Source organism: Plecotus auritus (genome assembly GCF_963455305.1).
Source record: "Plecotus auritus genome assembly, chromosome: 1".
Lineage (NCBI taxonomy): Eukaryota > Metazoa > Chordata > Mammalia > Chiroptera > Vespertilionidae > Plecotus > Plecotus auritus.
Window position 1 is genome coordinate 21,495,721 of NC_137770.1, and position 23,047 is coordinate 21,518,767.

General features: G+C 40.4%; 1 pseudogene across 1 annotated transcript; it reads left to right on the plus strand.

Annotated features, from left to right (window-relative positions):
- Window positions 1–7: 7 nt before the first annotated feature.
- On the plus strand, window positions 8–22,577 carry LOC308255892 (leukocyte elastase inhibitor-like; annotated as a pseudogene). Its single transcript has 2 exons — window positions 8–125; window positions 21,944–22,577. The product of its transcript is annotated as a leukocyte elastase inhibitor-like (transcript).
- The last annotated feature ends 470 nt before the right edge of the window (window positions 22,578–23,047 follow it).

A 23,047-nucleotide genomic window follows, 5' to 3' on the forward strand; every position in this document is an offset into this window, starting at 1 on the left:
TCCCAAGATGGAGAGGAAGAAGCCCTGTTTGCAACAGCTGATGCATGCTTTGGGACCTGAAGAAAAGACTCACCTAAATAACTACCATGTTAGGGAAGAAGCTACTGTTCTTGTTAGTATAAGGGGTATTGCCTAGGCTTTCTTCAGCATGGATAGGGCTCAACTAGAAAATTATTAAATATTTATTTACAATGGTGCCTTGAACCAAGGCCAGGTGGTTAGGACCTTGGTGTTTAAATGTTAGTTTCTGATGTTCTAATTTCTAGCCATGTAATACTCTATACCAGTCTAAACATCCCAGAGATATCAAGAATGTTTCCTATCTGGAGGTTTAGAATGATCATCTAAAACCTGAGAGTTATTTTCAAGGCAGGTGAGGAAAATCAAGTTGACTAGCTAGGAAAAGGAGGCAGAAGGATTAGGAAGCATCATAGAATTTCACCTTGAGACTGATTTTTTATCCACAGAAACATGAAAACATACACAAGATCAGAAAAAGAAGTAGCTCAACTAAAAGTAACATAGAGAATATACACTACACAGGGAATCAATGTATTTATCATAGTATACTCCTAGATTGAGGGAGAAAGGGGAATTGAAAGGGAAAAACACACTCTAATATTTGTATTTCTGAGGGTTTTTTTTTAATAATTACTTTTTGAAACATATTTGTGGTGCGTATATTTTCAGTGGGTGAATTACACCCCATACCACTGTGAGGTAAAACCAATGGGTCCAGTAGTGCTGATCTGTCCCTCTCCATTTCTACAATTGTGATGTGGCCCTACTCATTCTTTTTTTTTTTTTAATCTTTATTGTTGAAAGTGTTGCATATGTCCCCTTTTTTCCCCATTGACCCCTTCTAGCCCGGCCCCACTCAATACCCCCCACCCAGCCCTATTTATTCTTGATCTTTATAGAAGTGTTTAATCAATGCTGAGCTCTTTGGCTCAAAATATGTATACACATTCACTCTCAGGTGCTGTGGGAGGTAGGTGTCCTACCCATTCAACTACAGCACTGTTTTTCTTTCAAAGTAGGTGAACTATAATGAATGACAAGTACAAACAAACATGGTTTCTGTAGTTTCAAAATAGAGGAAGACAATTAGTTTGAGATAATTCCCATCAGTAATTTTGGAGGCTTTGATATAAGGCAATCCTCAGTAGTATGGAATTTGGTAAAATGGAAATCCCATTGACATTTGAATTTGGAATTGGGTCTTCATTTGTTTCTATTAGCTAAGGTCTAGTAATCTAAGGCCTTTATAGTACATTAATATAAAGTTATTTTAATATATATATATATATATATATATATATATATATATACCATAAATCTCTTTAAAATGAAGACATGATAGTTTTACCTATAAGTAACATAAGTAATAGACCTACAAATTTTCTATCATAAATGTAAGGACACTATCAAACAGTATATGTTTTTATTTATATGTAAAATCAAAGGTTCTTATGACCATTCCATTAATAATTGAATCATAAAATAACACTAATATAAAAAGATATCTAAAGTTGAAAATAACTTTCTAAACTAGTTTCCTGAAATGAAAAAAATGTGGGAACTGTGTTTGCAAAAACCAGAAGTCTATTTTTATTTTTAGATTGGAGTAATATAGTAATCATATCAATGGCCAGTTTATTGTTTTGATATTAAAAGGCCATTTTAACTGACTCTTTATACAACAACATTTAAGCTTCTCAGTATTTTAAATTCTACAAAGCACACCCACAAAGAAACAAAGCAGATTTTGACAATGTGCACTATGTAACAAATTTCTGAAAAATCACATTGAAAATGGATTATTCCAGAGTTAAATAGTTAAACTCTATAAATCAAGGCTTATCAGTGGGCCCATTGATTTTTATCTTCAAAATGCTGTTGAGATTTCTGTGGTACATAAAAGATCAGTTGGTTACAGCACACCTACCCTGTTGTCCTTAAACTCCCCCCTTTGTTCTACATGTACAATAATGGAACAGGATGTTAGAGAAGCTGGTGGGGGGATGAGATTCAGTGAAGGCAGTTAGTGCTAGTTGTCTGGGGGAAGGATGATAAAAAAAAATCACCCAGTTGTGATACATTTTTAAAGAAAGAGAAAGTTGTGTACGTGCAATTCCTCTGACTGAGGATCATCCAATGGAGAAATGAAGCAGTGGAAATAGACATACAAAGGCATAGGCTGAATATCAGGGAAAAAGATATGTTCCATAGAACATAGAAGAGTCACTGGAAGAAAGACTGTTGGGGGCCAATGGAGAAAATGAATTGACAAAGCTCAGGAATCCTACAATATATAGAATGGCTTGGTGTTATCAGAATTATGATAAGTCTTTATGTAACCTATTTATCTCAACATAAACTTTTATGATTTCCTGTGATGTATCTTTTATGAACTTAACGAGAACTTATAGTTTGAGGTAGAGGGGAATCGATGCTTAGCTGATAGGCTCAGAGAAATTATTAGATTGTCAGTACCCACCCCACCAAACCTGTCATGTATACAGTATGTTCCTTTGAAAAACTGTAGTTCTTATTTTCACAAGGCAAAACTTTTATATATTTAAAATTTTATATGTAAAACTTTAAGTTGTTCTTCTTAACAACTAAGCATCTTTTCCCCCTGTGTTTACATGGAGCCTATCAGTTTAGCCTCTTAAACTGAATTAGCTTGTCTGTTATTGCAATAGTTTCTGAGCAATTTTAGATATTGTCATAGCTTCTGGATTCTCTCAGACAGGTAGTGTTTGAAAGACTTATGTCTTGGAACCATTCAAAACTTACTTTATTTTTTTTTTTATTTTATATTTGAAAATATTAGTGGAATCAACAATAACTTTCTTAATTGGGCATGAATAAAATACCTGCACAGTAAAGTAGACATGTTTGATATAGACATTAAAATGTAACTGACCTCCTTAGAAACAGATTAGAACCTCTGTTCTTGCTTTGTGTAGCTAAAGTGACTGTCAATTAACTTATCTGACTTTTTGTATTTATGTTTTGTATCTCTGGTCCTATGTCTTCACCTTGTTTATAGAATGTACCCCTGATTTTTGGTAATCTCAACTTCTAAATGGCATATTGATTTAGTTAAATTCTGCCACTAACCAGGAAATGCCTATTCTATGATCAAGGAGAAAAGAAAAGACTGCTGCCTTTCATTTTGCCTGAGTGTATTTCACTAGTTGGGCTCTTGAATAAAAATTAGGAAATATGGTGAGGTCATGCGTGAGGACTGGCTACATAAAATACCAGAGAGGCAGGTGAAAGACAGTATCTAGGCCTTTGGGGAAATTCCCAGATGGATGCAAGGTAGCCTCCGCATGTCCTATGGGCTATGTCCATAACAAGAGGAATGCACTGATGTACAGGACTCCCCATTCTGTAAATCCTAAGAGGATCAAGCTGGGCATTTATTCCACCTGACCTCTGACTGATGGGTTGAAAAATAAGCTCAATTAGAATCACATGGCCATTGCAAAGAGAAAAATGTGAACATTGATGTCTGCCCTATTGAAGAGTTAATGAAAACATTTTACCAGCATTTAGAGCTTTTCAGAACATTCCCAATGTCCAATGTTGGGTCTCTCAGCAGTTGAGAATAGCAATGAGCCTTTTAATTCTAGGAACTTTAAAAACAAACAAACAAAAATGATATTGCCAAAAATCAGAGCTAAAGTGTTTTTTGTTATATTTAAACCTCCTCTTTACTTCCTCCTTTATTTTTAAAATAGAAGCTAAACCCAGTCTTGATGTGCATTTCTAGAATGCAGCACAAGTACCAACTTCTGCTTGGTGATCAGCACTCTCTTGATAGTATCCTGAGGTCCTCTAGGAAAGAAGGGGGCAGGGTCTGGGAGAGTCAGGAAGTTGTTAGGTGGGAAGACCTTGGTCTACATATTTGGGAAAATTCTAAAAGAAACTTCACACCTTTGGAGGAGGCTTGAGTGACTTTAGGATGAGCCAAAGGGCCATTTCCTAATGCCTTACATTCTGGATAGCACCAGAAGCAAGGCCTCAGTCTTAAGAGACCCAGTTCTATTCCACAGCGAGTCTAAACCAATAGAAAGCAAACATGTACAGATATCCAAACAAGACTGTTCATGCAAGTCAGGGCTTGCTGCCTGTATTGGGCAGCAGCACCAGAGCTCCAGGGAGTTTATTTAATATTTATTGAGGAGACTTTGAAGACCCAAGCAATGTTTAATGAAGTCATAATTTTGGCTCAAAACTCCTCCTACACCCCCAAACACAAACAAGTAAACACATAAATGAAAGAAGCCCTCAGAAAGGGTTGGGAAATAAAATTCTCTCAAGACTTCTCCAGACCATGTCACTGGTGGGTGTGGTTTTCATGTGTGTTAGAATTGGAGGATGTGAAAATATGAGTATCTAGTACTGTACAACCAAAGCCATGAAAAGATATTGGGTAGGGAATGTTGGCCAGTTTTCTGTAGTTTTGCATCACATCATCACCAGACTCCATCACTGGCCCAAGTAATCGGGCCCCCGAAGAGGGAGATTGGGATGTGTGGAGGCTACCAGTGTGTGAATGATAACTACTGACCAAAGAGTCATCGACTCAGTTAGTGGTTGGATGTAGTCACATTCGTTTGCTTCTGCCCATCTTTGTCTTCCCAGCAAGGAGAATATTCGGGGCATGATGCTATGAGTACTGGGTAAATGTGGTGAGAATGCATGTGTGTATCTCTGCTTCTTGGTTGCAGAAACAGAAATGCTTTGGAGACTATCAGTAGAAAGAGTGTTATTATATTGGTGCTGAGTGGTATGTGTGCTTTTACAATTTGTTCTTGTATTTTAATAAACTTTGAATAAAAGAATAAAGTTACTCTTTGGTTCTATTTGTTTATTTTTGAATTACTCTCTAGACCTTGCCCTTGGCTGGAACACATTCATGGTTGACAAGGGAAAGAGAATCCATCATTCTAATATTTATTCCTTGGTATTTGTGGGCAAAGTGGCCAGCAAGGCCAGGTTATTTTAATCTCATGCTGTGTGCCAGAGTCTTCAAGGAAATCAAGACAAGTTAAAAGAAAATCTTCAGATACTTTCCATATTCATGAACAAGTTGCACATAGAATTCATGGAAAGGGGCCTGTAAAAGAGACTGTGGAGCAAACTTCTACTTGGTTATATTTACACCCCAGGTTTTCTAAGTGCAATAAATAAACTTTTCAAGAAGGTGGTTAAAGCAATACACACACACACACACACACACACACACACACACACATAGAATATGTATGTATGTATGTGTGTGTATAAGTATATGTACATATATATACACATATATATACATATACAAATATACATATACATATATACATATATACTTTGTTATACAATTGTCAGTACATTAATGGAGAAAGAAAAAAATCAACATCTGAACACATTTATATTAAGCATTTTCCACTGTGAGAAGGTATAAAGCATTTGAATAATGGTTTACAGAGGTAATGGCCTGTTAATGACAAGGATATATTTGCAACCTGGTTAAATATGTGCATTTTGTTCCTGAAAACAGGTGACTTAACCAAAGTATTAGTATCTCTTGAGACTCTTGCTCATGATTTCCTACACATAATAATTTTATTAATACTTGTAGAGTCTTATATAATATTCCTGAATTTTAATAGAAACAAATAATTATTACTTTGACAATTACTGATTGAGTTTCTATTCTTTGCAGGGTGATAGGTTCAATGGGATGACCAAAAACAGTAAAACTAAACCCAGAAAGGTATGACTTCCTCAAGGAATCTATAATTGATTTGTCAACACTGCAAGTGACAAACTCAAATTAGTCTACAACTTAACAAAACAAAACAAAGAACCCAAATTTATTGACTGATATAGCCAAAGCCTGGGAATATTTGGGAGGAAACTTGCCTCAGGGACAACTGGATCCAGAGACTTAGAAACTGTCAGTGCTTGCTAGGTCTTTTGTCTTGTCTCTTTTTGGGGAAGTCAGCTTTTTTGTTCAGACTTGTTTTTATTTATGTTGGGTGACCTGGCTGGGCCAAGCTCCTCACTTGCATTCTATCTATAAGATGGCTCAGGTAGGGTTTGATCCTACCTGCAGGGAAGGACTTGAACTGGACTAACTTGTGTTACATGCCCACTCTGTTGCCTTGAGAGGAGAATCTGTTGCCAGAAGAAGGAGAACAAGAAGTGCTGGGAATATACAAAGGTATCAGAAGTTAACTCCATGGCCATTATTATTTTTGTTTTATTGAGGTAACATCGGTTAATAACATTATATAAATTCTAGGTGTACAACATTATAATTCAATGTCTGTGTACTCTACTGCATGCTCACCACCAAAAGTTGTTTCCTTTTGTTAACATATATTTGACCTGTTTTGTCCATTCATCCTCCCCAAACCCTTCCTCTCTGCTAACCAGCATTCTGTTGTCTGTATCTATGTGGTTGGTTTTATTAGTTCATTTGCTACTTTTTTTGTTTTATATTCTACATATAAGTGAAATCATGTTTTTTGTCCTTTTCCATCTGACTTATTTCACTTAGCACTATACCTTTGAGATCCTTCCACATAGTACAGTAGTTAGATAGTTATAAAACTTCTGAACTGATCCCTCGATAAGTCTAGTACCCATACCTAGTTATTACAACATTGTTAACTGTATTCCCTAATTATTTGATCTTTTTATTGCTGTGTAGTCTCTCTCTCTCTCTCTCTCTCTCTCTCTCTCTGCCACAGTTTCTTTTATGTTGATGAACACTTCGGTTTTTTACATATCTTGGCTATTGTTAACAATGTTTCAATGATTATATATATACTACAGGCCCGGTACACGAAATTCGGGGGGGTGCCCCTCAGTCCAGCCTGTACCCTCTCCAATCTGGGACATCCCTCTCACAATCCAGGACTGCTGGCTCCCAACTGCTCGCCTTCCTGCCTTCCTGATTGCCCCTAACCGCTTCTGTCTGCCAGCCTGATCACCTGCTAACCACTCCCTTGCCAGCCTGATTGATGCCTAACTGCTCCCCTGCCAGCCTGTTTGCCCCTAACTTCCCTCCCATGCAGGCCTGGTCCCCCCTAACTGCCCTCCCCTGCAGGCCTGGTCACCCCCAACTGCTCTCCCCTGCAGGGCTGGGTCCCCCCCAACTGCCCCTCCCTGCAGGCCCAGTCACCCCCAACTTCCCTCCTCTGCTGGCCTGGTCACCCTAGCTGCCCACCCCCAAAGGCTTGATCACCCCCAACTGCCCTTCCTTGCAGGCCTGGTCCCTCCCAAATGCCCTCCCCTGCTGGCCATCTTGTGGCAGACATCTTGTGTCCACATGGGGGCAGGATCTTTGACCACATGGGGGCAGCCATCTTGTGTGTTGGAGTGATGGTCAATCTGCATATTACTCTTTTATTAGATAGGATAGAGGCCTGGTGCATGGGTGGGGCCAGCTGGTTTGCCCTGCAGGGTGTCCCGGATCAGGGTGGGGTTTCCTTTGGGTTGTGGGGTGGCCTGGGCGAGGGGCCTGTGGTGGTTTGCAGGCTAGCCATGCCCCCCAGCGACCCAAGTGGAGGCCCTGGTATCTGGGATTTATTTATCTTCTTCAATTGAAGCTTTGTAGCCTGGAGCGGAGCCGAGCCTCCTGCTGGCTCCGTGGTGGCAGCCATTTCTGTTGGGATTTATTTATCTTCTATAATTGAAACTTTGTAGCCTGGAGTGGAGGCCTGGGCTGGCCAGGGTGTGCGGAAAGCTTGGCTTCCTCCATCACCGGGAAAACCCAAGCCTCCTTCCTGCTCTCTCCATGGCCGCAGCCATCTTGGTTGGGTTAATTTGCATACTTGCTCCTGATTGACTGGTGGGTGTGGCTTGTGGGCATGGCTTGTGGGTGTAATGAAGTGATGGTTAGTTTGCATATTACTCTTTTATTAGATAGGAGATATATATATATATATATATATATATATATATATATATATATATGTAAAACTAGAGGCCCGGTGCCTGCACCCTCTCCAATCTGGGACCTCTCGAAAGATGTCCTATGTCCTACTGCCAATTTACATGGATCGGGCCTAAACCGGCAGTTGGACATCCCTCTCACAATCTGGGACTGCTGGCTCCTAACCGCTCACCTACCTGCCTGCCTGCCTGATTGCCCCTAACCACTCTACCTGCTGGCCTGCTCTCCCCCAGCTGTCCCCTGCTGCTGGCCTGCTCGCCCCCAAATGCCCCCCTGTCAGCCTGGTCACCCCCAACTGCCCCCTGTGCCAGTGTGCTCTCCCCCAACTGCCTCCCCTGCCAGCCTGCCCACTCCCAACTGCCCCCCCTGCTGTCCTGATCACCTCCAACTGACCCCCACTGATGGCCTGCTCGCCCCCAACTGGCCCCCCTGCTGCTCTGCTTATCCCCAATGGCCCCAGCCCCTGCCAACCTGATCACCCACAACTGCCCTCCCTTCTTGGCCTCTAACTGCCTCTACCTCAACCCTGCCACCATGGCTTTGTCCAGAAGAATGTCTGGAAGGTCTCCTGATGGTCTCCCATTCTAATTAGCATATTACCCTTTTATTAGTATATATAGAGGCCTGGTGCATGGGTGGGGGCCAGTTGGTTTGACCTGAATGGTGTCCTGGGTCAGGTTGGGGGTTCCCTTGGGGCATGGGGCGCCCTGGGAGAGGGTCCTGTGGTGGTTTTCAGGCTGGCCATGCCCCCATGGGGTGAGGGTCCCCACTGGGGGGGCGTGGCCAGCCTTGGTGATGGGCTGATAGCTGTTTTCAGGCTGGCCACGCCCCCCGGTGATCCAGGCTCCCAGCCCCTCCTTTTTTTCTTTTTTTTTTTTTTTCAGTGCCTCCTTGAGCGGAGGCCAGGGCTGGCTGAAAGCAGGTATCTGGGATTTATTTATCTTCTATAATTGAAACTTTGCAGTCTTGAGCAGAGGCCAGGGCCGGCCAGGGCAGGCGGGAAGCTTAGCTTCCTCTATTGTCAAGGGCAACCCAAACCTCCTGCTCGCTCCAGCTCCATGCGACCACCATCTTTGTTGGGCTAATTTGCATACTCGCTCCTGATTGGCTGGTGGTGTAGCAGAGTGATGGTCAATTTGCATGTCTCTCTTTTATTAGTGTAGATTAGTGTTCTCATATTTTTTAATAAATACCCAGAAGAGGAATTGCTAGATCATTTGGTAGTTTTATATTTAATTTTTTAAATGAAACTCCTTACTGTTTTTCATAGTAGCTATACCAATTTATAATTCCACAACAGTGTACAAGAGTTCCTCTTTATCCACTTCCTGTCCAACACTTGTTATTTATTGTCTTTTTTATCATAGCCATCTTAACAGATGTGAGGTGATATGTCATTGTGGTTTTGACTTGCATTTTCCTAATAATTAGTGGTGTTTTACATATTTTCATATGCCTATTGGCCATCTGTATGTCTTCCTTGGAAAAATGCCTATTCAGATCCTTTGAGTGACCAGTATTTTTAACTTCCCTAATAATAAAGGTTAAGTAAAGATACAAGAACACCTCATTAAGTGATATGACAGCAAATAAGAAAAAGTTCAGAGAAAGAAGGGACTCTATAGATAGAGCTGTCAGAAGAGACTTTGTAGAGTTAAAAAAAACTTGAGTTAGGAGGAGGGGCACAATTTAAATAGGGAAGAAGATGGCCTATTTTCCACTTAGTAAGTCAATATTAAGTGCCCATGAATTGTGATTCAAGAGACCAGATAAGACCAAATATGTTCATCATGCTTAGAAAGGAGAATTCAATTCAATAAAAGTTGAGAGAACTGAGGATAGAAACTATGTTTTATATTTCTTTGTATTTTTCACTCTCTGGGGTGAGCAGAGATTTAAAGTTCAATCACCAATCAATGTTTTTACCACCTATCTATATGCATAAAAGCCTAAGCAACCATTATGACTGGACAATTGGCTGGTAGCTATGTTGTGCACTACCATCAGGGGGCAGATGCTCAATGCAGGAGCTGCCCTCTGGTGGTGCACTCCCACAGCCAACCTCCTGTGGCTGGACAAGCTCCTGTGGTCCCTCCCCCCTGCTGGCTGGCCCTGTTGGCCCCAATCAGGACTGGGCAAGATGGCCCCAATCAGCCCCGATTGCCAGCCAGGCTGAGGGACCCCACCCATGCACGAATTCATGCACCGGGCCTCTAGTTAAATCATAAAGAAAGCACTAGCCACCAAAACACTACAATCAGTGTGTATATGGGTATATATACAAACTAGAGGCCTGGTGCACAAAATTCGTGCACGGGGGGGGGGGGAGGGGGGTGGTGTCCCTTAGCCCAGCCTGCACCCTCTCCATCTGGGACCCCTCGAGGGATGTCCGACTGCCCATTTAGGCCCGATCCCGGTGGAATCGGGCCTAAATGGGCAGTCGGACATCCCTCTCACAATCCAGGACTGCTGGCTCCCAACTGCTCGCCTGCCTGCCTTCCTGATTGCCCTAAAGTGCTTCTGCCTGCCAGCCTGATCACCCCCTAACCACTCCCCTGCCAGCCTGATTGATGCCTAACTGCTCCCCTGCCAGCCTGTTTGCCCCTAACTGCCTTCCCCTGCAGGCCTGGTCACCCTAACTGCCCTCCCCTGCAGGCCTGGTCATCCCTAACTGCCCTCCCCTGCAGGCCTGAGTCCCCCCCAACTGCCCTTCCCTGCAGACCCAGTCACCCCCAACTTCCCTTCTCTGCCAGCCGGGTCACCCCTAACTTCCCTTTCCTGCAGGCTTGATCGCCCACAACTGCCCTCCCTTGTAGGCCTGGTCCCTCCCAACTGCCCTCCCCTGCTGGCCATCTTGTGGTGGCCATCTTGTGTCCACATGGGGGCAGGATCTTTGATCACATTGGGGCAGCCACCTTGTGTGTTGGAGTGATGGTCAGTTTGCATATTACTCTTTTATTAGATAGGATAGAGGCCTGGTGCATGGGTGGGGGCCAGCTGGTTTGCCCTGCAGGGTGTCCCAGATCAGGGTGGGGGTTCCCTTGGGGCGTGGGGTAGCCTGGGCGAGGGGCCTGTGGTGGTTTGCAGGCCGATCATGCCCCCTGGCAACCCAAGTGGAGGCCCTGGTATCTGGGGTTTATTTATCTTCTACATTTGAAACTTTGTAGCCTGGAGTGGAGCTGTGGTGGCAGCCATTTCTATTGGGATTTTTTTATCTTCTATAATTGAAACTTCGTAGCCTTAAGTGAGGCCTGGGCTGGCCAGGGTGTGTGGAAAGCTTGGCTTCCTCCATCCCTGGGGGCAACCCTAGCCTCCTGCTCTTTCTAGCTCTGTGGCTGCCGCCATTTCTGTTTGGGTTTATGTATCTTCTATCATTGAAACTTTGTAGCCTTGAGTGGAGGCCTAGGCCGGGAAGGGCAGGCGGAAAGCTTGGCTTCCTCCATTGCCGGGGAAACCCAAGCCTCCCTCCTGCTCTCTGTGGCCATAGACATCTTGGTTGGGTTTATTTGCATATTCACTCCTGATTGGCTGGTGGGCATGGCTTGTGGGTGTGGCTTGTGGTGTAGCAGAGTGATGGTTAATTTGCATATTACTCTTTTATTAGATAGGATGGTATAAGATATGGTTTTCCATACTATGAGTGTTTGCATTCTAGTTGGCAAGTGAAAAATCTAATCATGATAATATCTAATGTACCAGATTTAATCTCCAAATGTACTGAACCTTAAACCTTGAAGTTTTGCCATTTAACTCCATCTAGACTGTACTTTAGAAGAAACTGGAGTAGAAAAAAAAAACAACATAGACAAGAGTATTTTAAAAATAAGGAAGTCACCCAGCCTCAATGGCTCAGTGGTTGAGCATCGAGCTATGAACCAGGAAGACATAGTTCAGTTCCTGGTCAGGACACATACCCAGGTTGCAGGCTCAATCTCTAGGCAGTGAGGGGGGAGTGGGCATGTAGGAAGCAGCCAATCAATGATTCTCTCTCATCATTAATGTTTCTATCTCTCTCTCCCTCTCCCTTTCCCTTCCTCTCTGAAATCTATATATATATATATATATGTATATTTGTCTTCTAGAGAGTGTTGAGCCCTTCAAGATTCCAGGAAATTTTTTAATAAAATTCTTAAGTATAATACATTGTACTGGGCATTTTGCAAAAGCATTCAGAATGCTTTTCCAATTTTCACATAGGTTAAGATTCACTGTGGCTTAGTCATCTTAGTCAACTGCTATGTCCTAGATTTGTGCAATAGATAAAAGGAAGATATGCTAGTCATGAGGCATAAAATAAATCCACAATATACACTAGCGCAAAAACTTGAAAACTTTTAATAAGGAAGATGCAAGGTCTGTTATTATGAAGTTAATGATATGTCCTAGGTGAATTTGCACATCTAGCCATTGGGAATTCAAGGGGTCTACCTTTGGGAACCAAGGCTGGTTAGAGCTCTGCTACAGTTGGGATCAATTTTACCTTGTAGCTTAAATATCCAGGGGGGACAATTATGGGTCTTACAGCTGCCTAGGTCTTCTACAGTAGTGACAGAGATCCCAGATACTTCTTGATAAATTGTTGTCATGTTAACTGGCCCAAACCAGGGAGCTTGGACCCAGAGAATGTGGGAATGTAAATGTGGGATTCGATTCTCCTAGCACCATCAGAGAGTGGAAATTCCTAGAATTTCCCTTAGGATTTTCTTTATTTTAAAGAAACTTTACTATGTCAAACATTTGCAATGCAATCGTTCTCCCATTAGAATTAGTAGAGTCCCTAAACCTAAAACAGTTAAAATAACAAAGGTAAACCTCTCTTTCCTCACCTGCTTTTGTCATCACTTTCATATTTTCTATCACTCTTCAGAAAAGTTAACAACTTTAACCTGAATACAGTGAGCATGGAAATGAGATAGGATGAAGTGGATTATATAGTTAATAAACTCTATTTAATTCCAGCAAAAATCTCAATTTATGCATTTTAGATGACACATATGAGGCAATTTAGGTAAATTATGAACATAGGTGCAGATGACAGCCCTAGGAATCCTCACAGGCCACTCCTATAGGAGGCGGCATCTCTGCTTAGTGCTGCAGAAGGTTATTTATCTGCATCAGTCACTAAATTTTCATTGCTTTTTGTTTATGCTCATCTATGCTTCACAGTTTACCTTTGTTATTTTAACTGTTTTAGGTTTAGGGACTCTACTAATTCTAATGGGAGAACGATTGCATTGCAAATGTTTGACATAGTAAAGTTTCTTTAAAATAAAGAAAATCCTAAGGGAAATTCTAGGAATTTCCACTCTCTGATGGTGCTAGGAGAATCGAATCCCACATTTACAACTATCATCCTTCTATTAAGACAAACCTCATTTGCTTTTGTAATAGCTGCTTTTTCCTCCACCAAACCCAACACCAATTTTTTTTTCAACTCCACTATTGACTCTATCCATTTAAGTGTGCTCCCTATTATACATTAAGAATGCATAAGTATAGGTATATGTTGTAATGACAGAAATCCTTTAAATTAATTATTTACCACTATTCCTTATGGAAAAATTTCTTTTGGCATATGTATTTTCAGTTTCTGCATGGTTGTTAAAAGCACCTCCCTTGGGTACATCAAGAAATGCCTAATCATATTTTGGAAAGTTCAAAGTTTTGGTCTGCATCTACTTCTTCCCTTGTTCTGGTGCTCAGGGCTTCCACACAGATTGGTGATTGATGTCGGGTTCATATTTCAGTTATACCTCTATATTTGTCATTTTATAGTACTGGTCAACATTTGCATCTATAAATGTATTATTAATAGTCATCTATGTAGTTCATCCCATGACATAAAATGGTTACCTTCTAAACCCTAGAGGAAAAAAATAATCCCCTTCATATAATTAAAGAGAGAGATAGGTTGAACCCCAATTGAATTGACAAGCTCCATCCTAGTGACCAGTAGAAGACAATAAGCATGTTCCTACTGGGTGTGCCATGAAAAAGGCATCTAGAAATTACTCAGGGTAAGGGCTATTTCTGTTCCCTAATGATTCAGGTACATCTAGTTACACCTGTAGCCCAGAAACACCAAAAGTGTTTGTATGCTGGTTTTGTGTGGAGCTGGGAGGCCTCCAAGTAACATGCAAGTGGCAATAATCCCTTGAGTGCTGAGTTGCTTCACTGGCTTCTTAGTCACTCTTTGGAAACAGTCCTTTAAAGTCACCGGTGACCTTCTAATCTAGACAAGTCCAGAGGTAATTTTTTTTTTCTGTCCTCATTCTGTATTTCACAGCATTTGGCACTTCTAGCTCTTACAGCTTCTTCTCCTTTAGTGTTCCCTCATCCTATTTAGTCTATTAGAAGTAGATATTTCTATACGATTATTCCTATGTATTCAGTTTTATCTCTTGTAGTCTTTATGAAATAGGAAGAGAGGAAATGTCATTGCAAATTGCACTAGTTATAGTGAGCATTAGGTTTGCCTGTGAGGCGCAGAGACCGAAATGAATAATGACTTAAATAAGACAGAAGCTTATTTTTCTCCCTCATGTGAAAGGCCTAAGGAAGGGAATTTTCAGCAGGTATGGAAGACTGGTTCCATGCAGTTCTTAGAGATCTAGGCTCCTTCTAGCTTTCTGCTCCACCCTCATGGTGTATACCCATATCCAAGGCAGAAGGGTAGATAAGACCCTCATCTTTTAAGGAGAGTCTTAGAAACTATTTTATGGGCATTTCTACTTATATACCATTGACCAGGATTTTTGTCACAAGAGTATCCTACCTGCAAAGAAGCTTAGAAAATGCACTCTTTATACTACAAGCCATGTGCCTTTCAGAAAATTCTATTACAATACAAGGGAAAAACATATTTGTAAAGACATTCGCCTATATTTTCTTGTAGCAGTTTTAATAATTCTTTTTCATAAGTATGTGTTTTATCTATCTAGAACTAATTTTGTTTATGACATTAGATAAGAAATCTAAATTGGCTTTACCTTCCTATCAGATAATTGTTGCAGCATCTTTAATCCCTCATCTTCCAATGCTCTATAATGTCAGTTCTGACAAGTTTCCATACATGCATGGGGCTATCACTATGCTCTCTATTCTGGATTTTCTATTTGTGTTTCTCTAAATCAGTACTATACTATATCTTTATTATTAAACCATAAGAGGTTAGCAATGCTTGGTTTTGGCCTATAAAAATGTTATTTTCATATATTTTGAAACTAATGCTATAGTTTCATAATAAGCTTTATTATTACAAATTCCTCCTTTTACTTTCATCACACATACTTTTCTTCCTAGGCAGCATCTTGGTTATTTTTTGACACTTTCATTTTTCATATAAATTTTAGAATCAGTTTGCCAAGTTCCTAGAAAGAATATATTTTAACACTGTAATTGGAATTTTGTTGAACATAGATTATTTTATGGGATACTTGTCATCTACATGCTATTGCATCTGCCTATTCATGAACATGGCATATCTTTCCATTTATTTAAATATTCTTTAGTGATTTTCAATAAAGTTTTATAATTTTCTCAATAAATATTTCACACATGCTGACGTTATTTTTGTGCAACATTTTAGTTCTATCTTTTTCAAATTACTATCATTTTATACACAGACATTGTTCATTTCTATATACTTACATATTGACCAATTTATTTGCTTACCAGTCCTTCTTGAATACCAGGCCTACCTCATAAGATGAGTTTCTTTTTCCATAAAGTACATTCTTTAGTTTATCTGACTCTTGTTGCTAGGGCATTGTTTACCTGTGTTTTTGATAATTTTATATTACATTCTTCCTTTTGGGTGATATTAATTTATAGAGATTCTGAGGAATCTAAGTTGAAAGGATTGTTTCTCTCAACAGGACCAGTGTTTTCTTCTGCCAGATGTCCTGGGCAAATAATAACCTGAAAGCCCTTAAAAACTAATTTTGCTTGCAGTTTACTAGAATGCAAACATAAGTGTTCAAGTCCCTAACCCATGTGAGGGCAGGCTTTTAATTATAAATTTCCAGGAAAGGATCATTTTTCCTTTCAATGAAGACCCAAGGCAAACTGGTTCCTCTACTGTTCCCTTTCCCAGTGGATGAAATTTTTTTCTGCCTAATATTTTTATTGTGGGAATCCTCTTCAGTAACCCATCTCTCTTCTTATTTGACTTATTACTGTGATCCAAAGTAAATAACCATCTTACATGGTACTGACCATTAAAATCTAACCATATAGATGCCTGCTGTCAGGAGATGACCCTGGCCAGTTGTGATTTCAATAGTTGTTTATACTCAGTTTCAAGTTCTCTCCTTCTCCTCCTCCTCCTCCTCCTCCTCCTCCTCCTCCTCTTCCTCCTCCTCCTCCTCCTCCCCCTCCTCCTCCTTCTTCTTCCTCTTCTACCTGTGAATTTCTCTTACTTTCTTTGTTTATAATCTATACATTTTACAGTCTATTTTGTCTTATATTATCCAGAATTTCTTAGAGTTTGGCATAGAAGAATTTTTTGGAATATATAACCAATTCTATTATTGAAAGCAGGACTTGCTGCTTTTCATTCCTATAGAATGTTATCCATTCTAATGATGATTATCATTAATTTTATGCTACTGACAGTGAATCCCAAATCGATATCTCCAGACCTACACTCTCATCTGCTTTCTATTTCCAATGGACATTTGTTAGTATAAACTAACAACTTAAATATTTTATCAACTATTAAAGCTCAAGGTGTCCAAAGTAGAATTTATCTATTTCCACAATTTGATTATCCTATCACATGTTGCTATTTTAATGAATCTAAATCATTCCTAATTTTTAAACTATAAACCTTGAAAGAACTAGAAATAATTACTATATCTTCATATTTGTATGCAATCTGTCACCATCTCTTCTTTTTGCCCCAATATCTATATTATGAATTATCATTTTTAATCCTTACCTAGAATATAAGACCTTAACCAACTTACTTAAGATTGATTTGATATAATTTCAATGCATCTGGCACATATTGATCATTTGCTTTGTGAAAGGTAGTATGCAAGCTGTTACATACAAAATACATTCTATTTGGTCTTTTCCTTAAAATTTTTGGTTTTAAACAATAAAAAAGAGGTTATCTACTAAATTCATATATATTATTACTTAAGTATTGACTAAGTATAATAATTGCCTAATAAACTGGATCAGGTAATGCATGTATGGGTGGGGACAAGAAAGAAGATTTCAGTGTTTGCTGGAGTTAGGGAGTGAACATAAAGAAAAGCAGAGCTGGGAAAGATGGCTTACTGATGACATCATTTTAGTGCTTACAACTAGCCATATAGTTTAGCTAAATAAGTCACAGAAGTTCCCTTCTCCCCTTTAAAAATTTTTCTTGCTAACCTCTTTTTCACCTTTTAAAAACAAAAATTAATATTCTAGCCAGCCTTCATTTCCCTTTGGGGGTCTAGTTGGGGGTTAATTTCTAAAATAAAAAGAATTTGGTTATCCACCCTCATTGAGGTTTCAATCTTGCAGTGCCCTGAGATTCCCTCCTCCTTTTTGACTCTGTAGTTACTACCTAATCCTCAAGACTCATTGTCCCCTTGAATTATGCCTGGGATCCTCTAACTCATTTGTTTCTTCCAATTTTTGGATACCTATTACATTTATTTTCTCTTTTTTGAAACAAAATAACATGTAGCTAACTAAGCATTACCTATTTTCTATTTCCCTCAATCTCCATCTCTAATGTTTAATATAAAAAAGTAAATATGGTAGAGTCATCTTTCTATCCTCCCAGTGATAAATATGCCTGATTCATAGTTATTGCTCAATACATGTTTATTGGACTAAATCTTGTAGAGAGATGATTGTTCCCTGAGAAATAAAGAGAAAAATAGTTAATTCTTGCTACATCTGCCACCAACTGCAGTGACATCTCTGATTCAACATGCATATTTAGAAGGTAATTACTCTATGACTTGATGAGTAATTGGAAACATTTTTGTCTAATACATTCTTGCATCATAGGTATACCTTAAAATTCAGCTTCAAGCAAAGAATCAAATTATTGGTTAGAAATGTGAATTATTAAAAGTTAATGTTTTTACCTAGTTCCAGATAACTTGTTTTGTCATTCAATCCATTAATTCATTACCTTTATTTGAGTCTATGATTCTAATTTGACACTAATAATACTGAACTTTAAAAGTCATGGATTCTGTGTGTTATATATACTCTCTCTATGAACTACTATAAATAAATTCTGTCTTTAAATTTGGAGAAACACATATTTGGATTATTAACTGTTAGAGATTCTGTTACAGACGGTACTGCTAATTTATAACTATGAAGGCAGAGATCTTATTTGCCTTGTTTATTCTGTTTATCCCCAGTGAATGCCCAATACAGTCCTTGAACATGGTAGATGCTCAATAAATATTTGTTGAATAAATGAACAAAATAATGTATATTTATAGTAAGGTTAATATAGGACCAACAGTTTTGTTTATACAAGCTAGACCTTGCACAGTGTCCTATTTTCAGAGCTATGTTGACATATTGTCACTCAAATAAATTGGCATCCCTTTCTCAAAGAATTTATTTTTCATTCAATAAGGCAATGTGCTAATGCAAATAAAGAAGAGGGAAGAGGTCAAGGGAACATGGAAACAACAGATAGGTGTTTTGAAATACACCTCAGTTTTAAGTACCAAATAGTATAATTTCATCAGAGGTCCTTATTGCATTATGAAATTTGTCAATAAACAGGCTGGTGGCTTGAGTAGTCAGAATACCTAGCTGCTTGTTGTATGTAACCAGCTACAATAATAATCACCTTTCTGGTCTAGTTTTCTTATTTTAAGTTTAGAAGCTGGTTGAATTTTGCTAAGATCCTTTGCAGCTCTAAATTCCTATATTTTTGATATTTACTCCACATGTGTTGTATATTCCAAATTCACTGGTCTACAGTTGGAGGCACTGGTTATCCATGCTGCTAGTCAGCCTGAGCAGATAGTTTTCATGCAGGAATGTGAGTCTGGTGTGATGAGACCTTCATATTTTTTAAAAAGAAACCATAAATGTAGATTTTTATTTAAAAGTTCAAACTTTTATATATTGGCCACAAATTCCAATAATTTTAAAACACTGTTTAATTCAAACTAAACACAACAGCATTAAAGGATTTTTTTCCATGTCCTTACCATTTTGAATAACTACTTTTCTTGTCAGTGAACAAGAGCTGCTGCATATTATTTTTCTGCTGCCTCCACAAACCATAGATCCAGTTCAGTAGAGTTGGATCATTATATGTATGGGTTTAGTTTCTAGGATGACATGGTACTTATGACATAGGAGAAAACTATATCTTGACCAAATTTCTCTTGATTTTCAAGGTGTGATATAGCTAGTTACTTCATATTTGTCCTAATTAGATAATTGTCATATTTGGGAGAAGAAAAGAGAGGTCTTCCAGGGGTCTTTAGAAGTACTATACCCATCAATTTAGTAGTAACCTTGGAGTACTTCCAATTTTTGAGCAAAGAAAGAGGATACAAGGTAGGCTCAGAGAGGGGGGGATGCTGTTTCATATCTAGCTCAATTGTATTCCTTTTACAAGTTTTATGCCCATTGAGGTCATCTAAACTTAATTGAATCTGAATGGTGTGGCAGAAAAATCACATAGACATTGGAGAGAGAGTTGGGTGTGAACCTAATTTCAGTCACTAATTATATAACCTTAAAGTTATTAATCTTGTCTGTGTCTTAGATATCTATTCTACAAAAAGGGAAAATAATACTTAGCTCATGCTTGTGGTGTGGAATAGAAATGATGCATGTACTGATATGGAGTATCTATATATATAAAGAGGTAATATGCAAATTGTATGGGACGCTGTATCATCACAACCACTCAGGAGGAGGCTGCACGTGTAAGTGGGTGGGAGGGGACTGTGTGTGGGGTGAGGCAAGCCATGGATGCCGTGGCAGTTTGAGCAGGCCTGGAGTGGAGACAGGGGGGCCTCCCAGCCGCCACGCACCAGCAGTCCTGCCTCTGCACATGAGCTGCAGAGGAAACCCCTTTTCTGACTGCTCATTGGATAAGCTTCCTGTATGCCACTCTCAGTGTTCTTGGTAACTTGGGTAATAAGAATCCAAGAAGGTGATCTAGGGTTTTTCCACCACACTCCTGGAGGAAAAAACAAAGGTCTGCTGCTGGAGGGCCTAAGAAATGTTAGATCTTGTCCTAGCCAGTTTGGCTCAGTGGATAGAGCCTCAGCCTGCAGACTGCAGGATCTGGGTTCGATTCTGATCAAGGGCATGTACCTAGATTGCAGGCTTCTCCTTGGCCAGGGCCCAGGTCAGGGCTCATGCAGGAGGCAACCAATCAAAGTGTCCCTCTCACACTGATGTTTCTGTCTTTCCCTCTCTCTCCCACACTCTCTAAAAAATCAATGGAAAATATCCTCATGTGAGGATAAAAAAAAGAAAGAAAGAAATGTCATATCCTATGAAAGAGACATCTTGAAAATGCCTAAAGAAAGTTGTCATTTTTTTCATGGTGAAGGGACTGTAGTCCACGTTGATGAAAACACCTTGGCGGCTGCAGTGGCCAGCAGTGGCAACAGCAGCAAGGTGATGGGGGTGGTGCCTTCCCCTGATCATCCCAGTCGCCTCCCAGCAGAGGCAGGCCTAAGTTGTCAGTAGGACATCCCCTGAGGGCTCCCAGACTGTGAGAGGAGGCAGGCTGGACTGAGTGACTGCCCCCCAGTGCATGAATTTCGTGCACCAGGCATCTAGTCCTAATATATAAAAACCTTGGGTCTGTCACGACCAGAGGTTCAACCAACCGGTGGCAACCCAGCGCTGACTGCTGCAGCTGCAGGCGTGGTGACCCAGCACTGACTGCTGAGGGGGCTGCGAATCAGGCCCAGAGAGAGGCCTGAAGAGAGAAGCAGGGTCTGATCCATAGCCTGTGTGGCAGCTGTTGATTAGCACTTGCCTCTCTTTTTCTCTCCAGGCTGGACCAGTAGCCGTGCCTCCATTTCTCTCCAGGCCTCCACTGGGTCTTTTGATCAGCCCTGCCTTTCTGATCAGGCCCTGTTGATTGGCCCAGAGACACTGACTGGCATAGAAATCGACCAATCAGAATGGAATCTGGGTGGTGTGAGGAGTCAATGGCTGCCTAGGAGGTGGAGCTTTTGATGTTGACTGGCATAGAAACTGACCAATCAGAACCAAATCTGGGTCAACTGTGAGGATCCAATGGCTGCCTAGGAGGCAGAGCTTTTGACACTGACTGGCATAGAAACTAACTAACCAGAACCAAATTGGCCGGCAGAGGAGAGCAGTTGGGGGCGAGATCAGGCCGGCAGGGGAGGGAAGTTAGGGGTGATCAGGCAGGCAGAGGCAGTTGGGGGCGAGATCAAGCCAGTAGGGGAAAGCAGTTTGGGGTGAGTTCAGGCTAGCAGGGGAGGGCAGTTAGGGGCAATCAGGCAGGCAGGCAGGTGAGTTGTTAGGAGCCAGTGGTCCCAGATTGCGAGAGGGATGTCCCTGATTGGAGAGGGTGCATGCTGGGCTGAGGGAACCCCCCTCCATTCACAAATGTTGTGCACCGGACCACTAGTCTATACTAATAAAAGGGTAATATGCTAATTAGACTGGGTTGACCAGACATCTTCTGGATGTCCGACTTCCTTCTGGACAGTTAGGGGGTGACCAGGCCAGCATGGGGGCAGTTAGGGAGTGACCAGGCAGGCAGGGGGGCAGTTAAGGGCAACCAGGCTGGCATGGGAGCAGTTAGGGGGTGACCAGGCTGGCAAGGGGGCAGTTAAGGGGCAATCAGGCAGGTAGGAAGGCAAGTGGTTAGGAGCCAGCAGTCCCAGATTGTGAGAGGGATGTCCAACTGCTGGTTTAGGCCCGCAGGTTGCAGGCTGGGCTGAGGGAACTGCCCCAGTGCATGAATTTCGTGCACCGGGCCTCTAGTGGTTGATAACATGACTAAACTCGTGCTAGTTAATGCCATCTATTTCAAAGGAAATTGGCAGGAGAAATTCAGTAAAAAGGCCACAACCGATACACCTTTCAGATTGAATAAGAAAATGATGTATCAGAAGAACAAATTTTCATATGGCTACATTGAGTGCTGTAGCTGCCTTACCAAGGCAGGGAGCTCAGTATGGTCATCCTTCTGCCAGATGACATCCTGCTGAAGAAGATGGGAGAACAATTGATTTTGGGAAAATTGCACGAATGGACCAAACCTGAGAATCTGAGTTCCATTGAAGTCAATGTCCACCTGCCCAGGTTCAAGCTGGAAGAGAGCTACAACTTAATCTCTCACCTGGCCAGCCTGGGTGTAGAGGATCTCTTTAATAGCAAGGCTAATCTGTCTGGCATGTCAAGAGCCAAAGATCTTTTTATATCAAAAATTGTCCACAAGTCTTTTGTGGAAGTGAATGAGGAGGGCACAGAGGCAGCAGCTGCCACAGCTGGCATTGCCACTTTCTGCATGCTTATATCAGAGGATAATTTTGTGGATGATCATCCATTCAATTTTTTCATTTGACACAATCCCTCAACTAACATCCTGTTCTTAGGCAGATTCTCTTCCCCTTAAAGACTGTGGAAATCCAAGGCCTAGCCTAAAGCTTTATTACTGGCCCTTTCAATGGTGATAGTTTTCATATATCTTCTGCAAGAAATCTACCATCCCCCCAAAAAAAATTCTATACTCAGCAAAATTGTCATTAATGTGTTTAGGTGAGGTAAAGATATGTCAGATTCTCAGGGGCTAGGAGAGTATGTCATCACTGTACCCTCCTAAAAAAAACTTACTTGAACCCACATCCTGGGAAGACAATTGACAGTTAAAACAAAATAATGAATTCAAGAATAATAAACTCAAGTCATAATTTAAAAAACAAAATTTGGTGTTGAGCAATAAAACTATCTGAATATCAATAAATACATCTTGGTTGATAAAACATTTTGTTTTTAAAAAAATCTTTAAAACAAATATTCATGACAAGGAAAAATAATAATAATTTGGTATAAAAATTCAGATTTTATACACAAAAATAGGGGAAC